The 6,869-nt window shown below is 42.1% G+C and overlaps 1 non-coding gene across 1 annotated transcript; it reads right to left on the bottom strand.

Moving 5' to 3' along the window:
- Positions 1-5,986: 5,986 nt before the first annotated feature.
- Positions 5,987-6,092, bottom strand: LOC119472944. Its single transcript, XR_005202115.1, has one exon. It is a non-coding gene; the product is annotated as a U6 spliceosomal RNA (small nuclear RNA).
- Between the last annotated feature and the right edge of the window lie 777 nt (positions 6,093-6,869).

The raw sequence follows: 6,869 nt of genomic DNA, 5'->3' as shown, positions 1-6,869 counted from the left end.
GTGTGGGGATAGTAACGTGAATAAAACATCGAAATCTTTGCTGTGAATATTATGAAATATTGACACACAGTTGAGGTTAGCAGTAGAATTGGTAAACACTTTTCCCATGATTAGGCAGCATTCTAGCCCCTCTACTTAGAAATTTAGCCCTACAGACTGATTTGTTTTTCCAGAAGAAACAAAGGTCCCGAAGCTGATCATAAGTGCCTGGAGAGTAGAAGTTTGGCTCTAAATCTGGACTTGTCCAGAAAAAAAAAAGCATGGTGGCTCATGCCTGGAGTCCCAGCTACTGGGGAGGCTGGGGCAGGAGTATTGCTTGAGTATTGCTGAGCCCAGGAGTTTGAGGTTGCAGTGAGTCATGATTGCACCACTGCACTCCAGCCTGGTGACAGAGTAAGACCCTGTCTCAAATAAAAAACAAAATAAAACCAAAAACCCCACACTCTCTTTGAACCAGCTATTTCCTTAACCTTCCTCAAAACACACACACACACATACACACACACACACACACACACACACACACACACACACATTTCTTGATATCTTTTCAAAGCATCATTTATCCTAGGCAAACTTTATAAACGTGGGTCCATACCTGTTACAATTCAGGATCACCAGCCTGGCTGGACTATTTTGTTGTTGTTGTTATAGATATCTGCAACAATTGCCACACAACGGAACACCACAGTGCATTTCCATAATAAAATAACCTAAATTTGCTAGTGAAGCCTGTAGTTCATTAGGTAAGGCTTTTACTCCTTTAGCAACCAAACTGCTCTCTTACCTCAGTGAATGACAGTCTCTGCAATGGCCTAACATATTTGGGCAGCCCAGAGCAAGCATGCAGAGGCACCCTCATCTCCTTACATCACAGCCATGGGTACTTCCAACCCACAAGTCATGGGTTGGATGAACAGGGTTGCTATTTATGAAGTTACACAGGCAAGTAGTTGAGTAAGGAATTTTAAAACAGTTAAGATTTCTCTTTAGTTTCTGTATCTACATAAACTTTCTGTAACTTGAAATACAGTACTAACTTTTCATAATTGAAAAGTATGGGGATAAACAAATGAAATACCTTCAGCAGTAACCATGGATATGTAAAATCAAAACAATTACTATTATCATACTGCATATTTATACTGAATTCATTCCTTATTTTAATTTTCAAACCCAGTGATAATTGATGTTTATATTTGTGCCCTATTTTATTTTATTTTATTTTATTTTTTTGAGACAGAGTTTCTCTCTTGCCCAGGCTGGAGTGCAGTGTCACAGTCTTGGTTGGATGCAACCTCTGCCTCCCAGGTTTAAGCAATTCTTGTGCCTCCCCCTCTGGAGTGGCTGGGTTTACAGGCACGTGCTACCACACCTGACTACTTTTTGTATTTTAGTGGAGACAGGGTTTCACCATGTTGACCAGGCTGGTCTCAAAATCCTGACCTCAGGTGATCCACCCATCTCCACCTCCCAAACTGTTGGAATTACAGACATGAGCCACTGTACCTGGCCACTGTGCCCTATTTTAAAGCCCTTATGCATGCATATTGCATTATAGAAAGTGAAAAAAAATTTTTTTGAGATAGAGTCTTACCCTATTGTCCAGGCTGAAGTGAGTGGCATGATCTCGGTTCACTGCAACCTGTAACTCCTGGATTAAAGTGATTCTCCTGCCTCAGCCTCCCAAGGAGCTGGGATTACAGGTGCATGTCACCACATCTGGCTAATTTTTGTATTTTTAGTAGTAGAGATGGGACTTCACCATGTTGGCCAGGCTGGTCTTAAACTCCTGACTTCAAGTGATCCATCCACCTAGGCCTACCAGAGTGCTGGGATAACTGGCATGCGCTATTGCGCCTGGCCTAGAAAGCGAAAGAATCTTGAAATAAGATTTCCCTCTCCTGTGAGATACTGAGACTAGCACTAATTTCTTCTACCATTCATTGAAAAAAAGCTGCAATATGTTTCATAATAATGTAGAATTTAAAAAATGCCCAGGACATTTGAGCTATGTATAAATAGCATAACACAGATATCATTAGGATACTATAGTTTATGTTTTTATAAAGAGACCTATCTAGTTCTCTTGAATTCCGTGAAAATAAGCAGAGAGACTTAGCTGGCTACAGAACATGAGCTTAGACTGATGGGAAATTTTAGTGCAAGGTATCAAATCATGAAAGGTACAGTGAAAGCTGATGAAGCCCTTATTTTACATCATTTAGAGAAATGATTTCTGTTTTCTTGAACACCTCATCTTCTTACTGCCTCCCTGTAATCTTGGCTATGAAATAGACATGTATGTTATGTTTTTGCTTTTTTATTAGTGAAGGGTTTCTTTTTCCTCTCTTTCTTGACACTAGAGACAATTTGATGACAAGCTGAAAACAGCCCATTGGATGGATAAAATATTTGGACTGAAAATAAACAGGAGTTACAGCTCTGGTTCTAACCTGCCAGATTTTTGTTACAGGACAAATTATTCAACCCTTCTGGTTTGTTATCTGTATTAAGGAGAGAAGTTGACGGAATTATTTTTAAAGTTTTACCCCTCACTGTATAACGCTGCAGTTTCAATACAGCTTTAGCTCTGATAACTAAGAAACGAAATGGTAATCATAATAATCTATTAGATATTTGGTGACGCCACATTCATAAAGCAAAAATGTCACTTTAGTTCCTTTAGTAGTCCAATTACCCATTTTGCTGTGGAATGAAATGCCTACTCTTAATTATTCCTTTCACTTGAAGGAGAATGTAGAATTTAAAAAATGCCCAGGACGTTTGAGCTATGTATAAATAGCATAACACAGATATCATTAGGATACTATAGTTTATGTTTATAAAGAGACCTATCCAGTTCTCTTGAATTTCATGAAAATAAGCAGAGAGACTTAGCTAGCTACAGCACATGAATTTTGACTGATGGGAAATTTTAGTGCAAGGTATCAAATCATGAAATGTGTGACTTTCCATAACTGTGACAGTCCATAACTGTGTCGCAGTCTGTAACTGTGACACACTTGGCATCTCTCTACCTTTTTTGCTCTTCTTTTTTTGGGGGGGCGGAATATGTAGTGACCTGTCTAACTGGTGAGTGTAGAGGAGAAATTGGATAGAAGGGCCAGCCCTTTCCTCTCAGTTCCTCTTGAGACCTGTTGACCTGCAGATAAAATGTGTCCTCTTGAGTCCTCCTGGGAGCTGGGGACTTGTAGAAAAGGTGTGTCTGCTTTGATTCCTCCAGGCTGTAGGTTTACAGGGTCAGGGCCGTCCCTGGGGAGGTCTGTGGCCATCCATAGGCAAGCTTTCTAGTTCTGGGGTTTAATGTTAGGAAACCCAGTTGGCTCTTAAATCTAAGCCACATTCCGCAATATCAGCTTTCTTAGTTGTAAACATGATATTTTGATTTCCATGCATCTTATTTTTTGGGCCTATTTCCCAGGTGGTTCAGAATGTGGATGTGATGCTATTTTGGGAGTTCCCTGAAGCCCCAACGAACAGCACTACATTGTGTGACTAAATGACTTTGGCCATGAACTTTCTGCTTAGATTTACGCAGCTCTTCTCTCAATTTCGATTGTCTCTGGTAAAAAACTTGACAACATCACTGCAAACTCTGGTGTTCAGGATGCTAGAGATCGTTATCTTAGCCAACAGTAACATGGCAGCATGTCACTCATGGTTTTACAAAGGAAGCCAGACATTTAAACAATCGCTGTGAGCCATAAAATATGGCATCCAATTTGTTACAGAGCTCAATCAAGATGGGAAGGAAGAGGTGCTTATTTTATCAATCTGAACACTGGCTGAAAGTAGAAGAACCAATCCACTTTATAATAATTTGTTTTCTCTCTTGAATCCAGAAAGAAGACGGGTTGAGGACACAGAAGGTACATAGTTTAATAAATATTCAAGGGCTGAGTATGGTACCCAGACTTCTCTAGGTGCTGTGGGACACAGCAGTGGACCAAGAAGACAAAAATCTGTATCCTCAAGGAGCTTATATTTTAGTGGAAGGAGATATGCATTAATCAAAACAAATAAGTAAATAAAGTAAATAAACAAGTAAAGTAAGTAAATATGCTAATGCAGTGTAGCGACACCGTGTTGGAGCCAGACAGCTTGGGGTCAAAGCCTGGTTCCATCACTTACAAGCTGTATGACCTTTGAGGGAGTTCTTAACTTCTCTGTGCCTTGGTTTCCTCATCAGTAAAATTGGTTTAATGAAAACTTTTGAGGTTTGTCATGAGGATTACATTTAATTAGTGTTAAACACTTAGACCTGTGCCCAGCACACTTTAAGCACTACATAAGTACTTGCTGTTATTATATTATATGGTACATGCAGAAGAAAGGGATAAAGCAGTGTTGGATGGGTTTGTAGTTTTAAATGGGTTGTTAAAAAAAAAAATCCAAAACAAGATCTTGATGAAAAGCTGGCTTTTAAGTAAAGACCTGAAGGAGCTGAGGGAGTCAGTCACTCAGATATTTGGTGGAAATCGTGCCAGGCAGAAGGAATGGCAAGTGCAAAGGCCTTGAGGTTGGCAGATGCCTTAGTTCTAGGACTGGCAGGTGTGGAGTGTGGCTGCGGGGGAGAATAGAGAGTGATGGTAGATTGGGACTCCTTAGAAGTAGAACCTAAGACAGGAAATCAAATGTCATTGATTTCCTGAGGATGTGCTCTCAGGAAAAAGCAAGGGGAGAAAGGAGGAGACAGCAGAAGAGCTAAGTAGGGATGTGGCCCTGGCAGGTACAGCCTGGCCCCACAGGGAGCGCTGGAGCATGAACTGCACCACAGTGAGCTCCCCTTGAGACAAGTGGCTTGGCTTCTTGTTTCTTCATATCAGCCAGTCACTGGCAGGGGGCTGCTGGGGAGATGGCTCCCATTGGCCAAGGGCAGTTCTCATGAGCAGGGGCAGTTGTGAGTCACTGCAGCAGCTGGAGGTGGCCTGGGGAAGGGGATCAGGCAGTTCGCAGCAGTGCCCATTACAGGAGCGTCACAGAAGATGAAGCTGCTTCTTCTAGGGACTTGTAGACATTTCAGGTCGTAGTTCCAGAAGATTCGAATCTGAATTTAATGAGTCCATCTACATTCCAGGAACAGAATCTTAGCCATGATGAGGGCTGGAGGCTTTTCAGTCTGTACTTGTGCTTCTGAAAAATGTTAAAAACTACACAATGGGAGCATGTTGGTCCCTCTATAGCTTGCTAGCACCTGACTTTTTTTTTTTTTTTCCCAGACAGGGTCTCATTCCGTTGCTCAGGCTGGAGGGCAGTGGTGCCATCCATTGCAACTTTTACCTGCCAGCAAACTCTGCCTCCCAGATTCAAGTGATTCTCCTGTCTCAGTATCCCAAGTAGCTGGGATTAAGGTGCAGGCCACCACACCTGGCTAAATTTTATATTTTTAGTAGAGACAGCATTTTACCATGTTGGGAAGGCTGGTCTTGAACTCCTGACCTCAGGTGATCCACCTGCCTCGGCCTCCCAAAGTGCTGGGATTACAGGCGTGAGCCATCATGCCTGGCCGAGAGATCCTGTTTTCAAGGGCAGTGTATAGCCAGAAAGTTATGTATAAACACAGATTGGACATGGCAATTTCTCTTCACAAAGGTCACATGTGCAGGTAAATAAATTAGCAGCATGTATCTAGAGTTATAACCAAACTGTTTTTAAGATGCAGAAGTGTAAAATCACATCTTGAAAATATGATGAAAATATGAAGAGCTGGTCTACACATGTCAAAAATCATATGTTGCTTATAAAAGAGATGAATGACAGCTGCAGGATTCAAGAACAATATGATCTCAAGAAATTAACACTGATCAAAGAGAATGAGAATATTTTTACATTTCACTGAAAATACATTGACTACTAGAATGTAAAAATCTAGCAGGAACTCAGGGAGAAAATTACAAAATCTAAAACCAATTACCTAATATTTCTCATTACCTAAACAGCAGCATGATATTAAAAGGAAGCTGAAAATATGGAACGCGTCATGAATTTGTGCATCATCCTGTGTGGGGGCCATGCTGATGTTCTCTGTATCATCCCAATTTTGTTACATCGGCTGTCGAAGCGCGCCTTGTGTGAAATTTGAGATCAGGAATGAAGCAGCAGCCTTTGCACTTTGAAGGCCATCATTGGTAGGGGTGGTTAACAGTGTCTGTGGGGGCGGGGAGCAGTGGTTCACGCCTGTAATCTCAGCACTTTGGGAGACCATGGCACCCCCAATCCCAGCTACTGCAGAGGCTGAGGCACGAGAATCGCTTCAGGGAGGCGGAGGTTGCAGTGAGCCGAGATCATGCCATTGCCCTCCAGCCTGGGTGACAAGAGGGAAACTCCGTCTCAAAACAACAATAAAACCACCAACAACAAAAAAAATATAGTGACCGTGGGTGCCGTCTTGTCCTCACTTTTTCCCACTCAGTGTCCAGCTCTTCTTCCTGACTGCTGGCCCTACTGGCCAGCTATGAATCAGGCCCACCATAAGATGCTCTGCTGTGAGCTCACAGAGGTGGAAGCCACAAAGAGCTGGAAGTCCTCCACAGACTCCTGTGCCAGCGCCTTCATGGTTGCCCTCCAGCAGTCAGTGCCCCTCACATCCAGCAAGCTTCGACTTGGTCACTTTTTCCAGGCTTGATTAGTGACTTTTCTTTGGTGCTTTTCAGACCTTTCACCCTCAGCTTTTTCCCAGATTGTGGAAAGTCTAACTCCATAATAAATAACGTGCCCCACAGTGCTCATAATGGTCTTGCTTCCCTGATTGAACTCTATAGTACAGGAGGGAACTATAATTGCCTTCATCTTATTATGTTTCCAGGAACACTTTATCATTTCTTACAGGTTGCCACACCAGACAT

The sequence above is a fragment of the Cebus imitator genome, unplaced genomic scaffold (genome assembly GCF_001604975.1).
Source record: "Cebus imitator isolate Cc_AM_T3 unplaced genomic scaffold, Cebus_imitator-1.0 Scaffold124, whole genome shotgun sequence".
NCBI lineage: Eukaryota > Metazoa > Chordata > Mammalia > Primates > Cebidae > Cebus > Cebus imitator.
The sequence above is the reverse complement of the archived record's forward strand: the minus strand, read 5'-3'. Positions and strand labels throughout refer to the sequence as shown.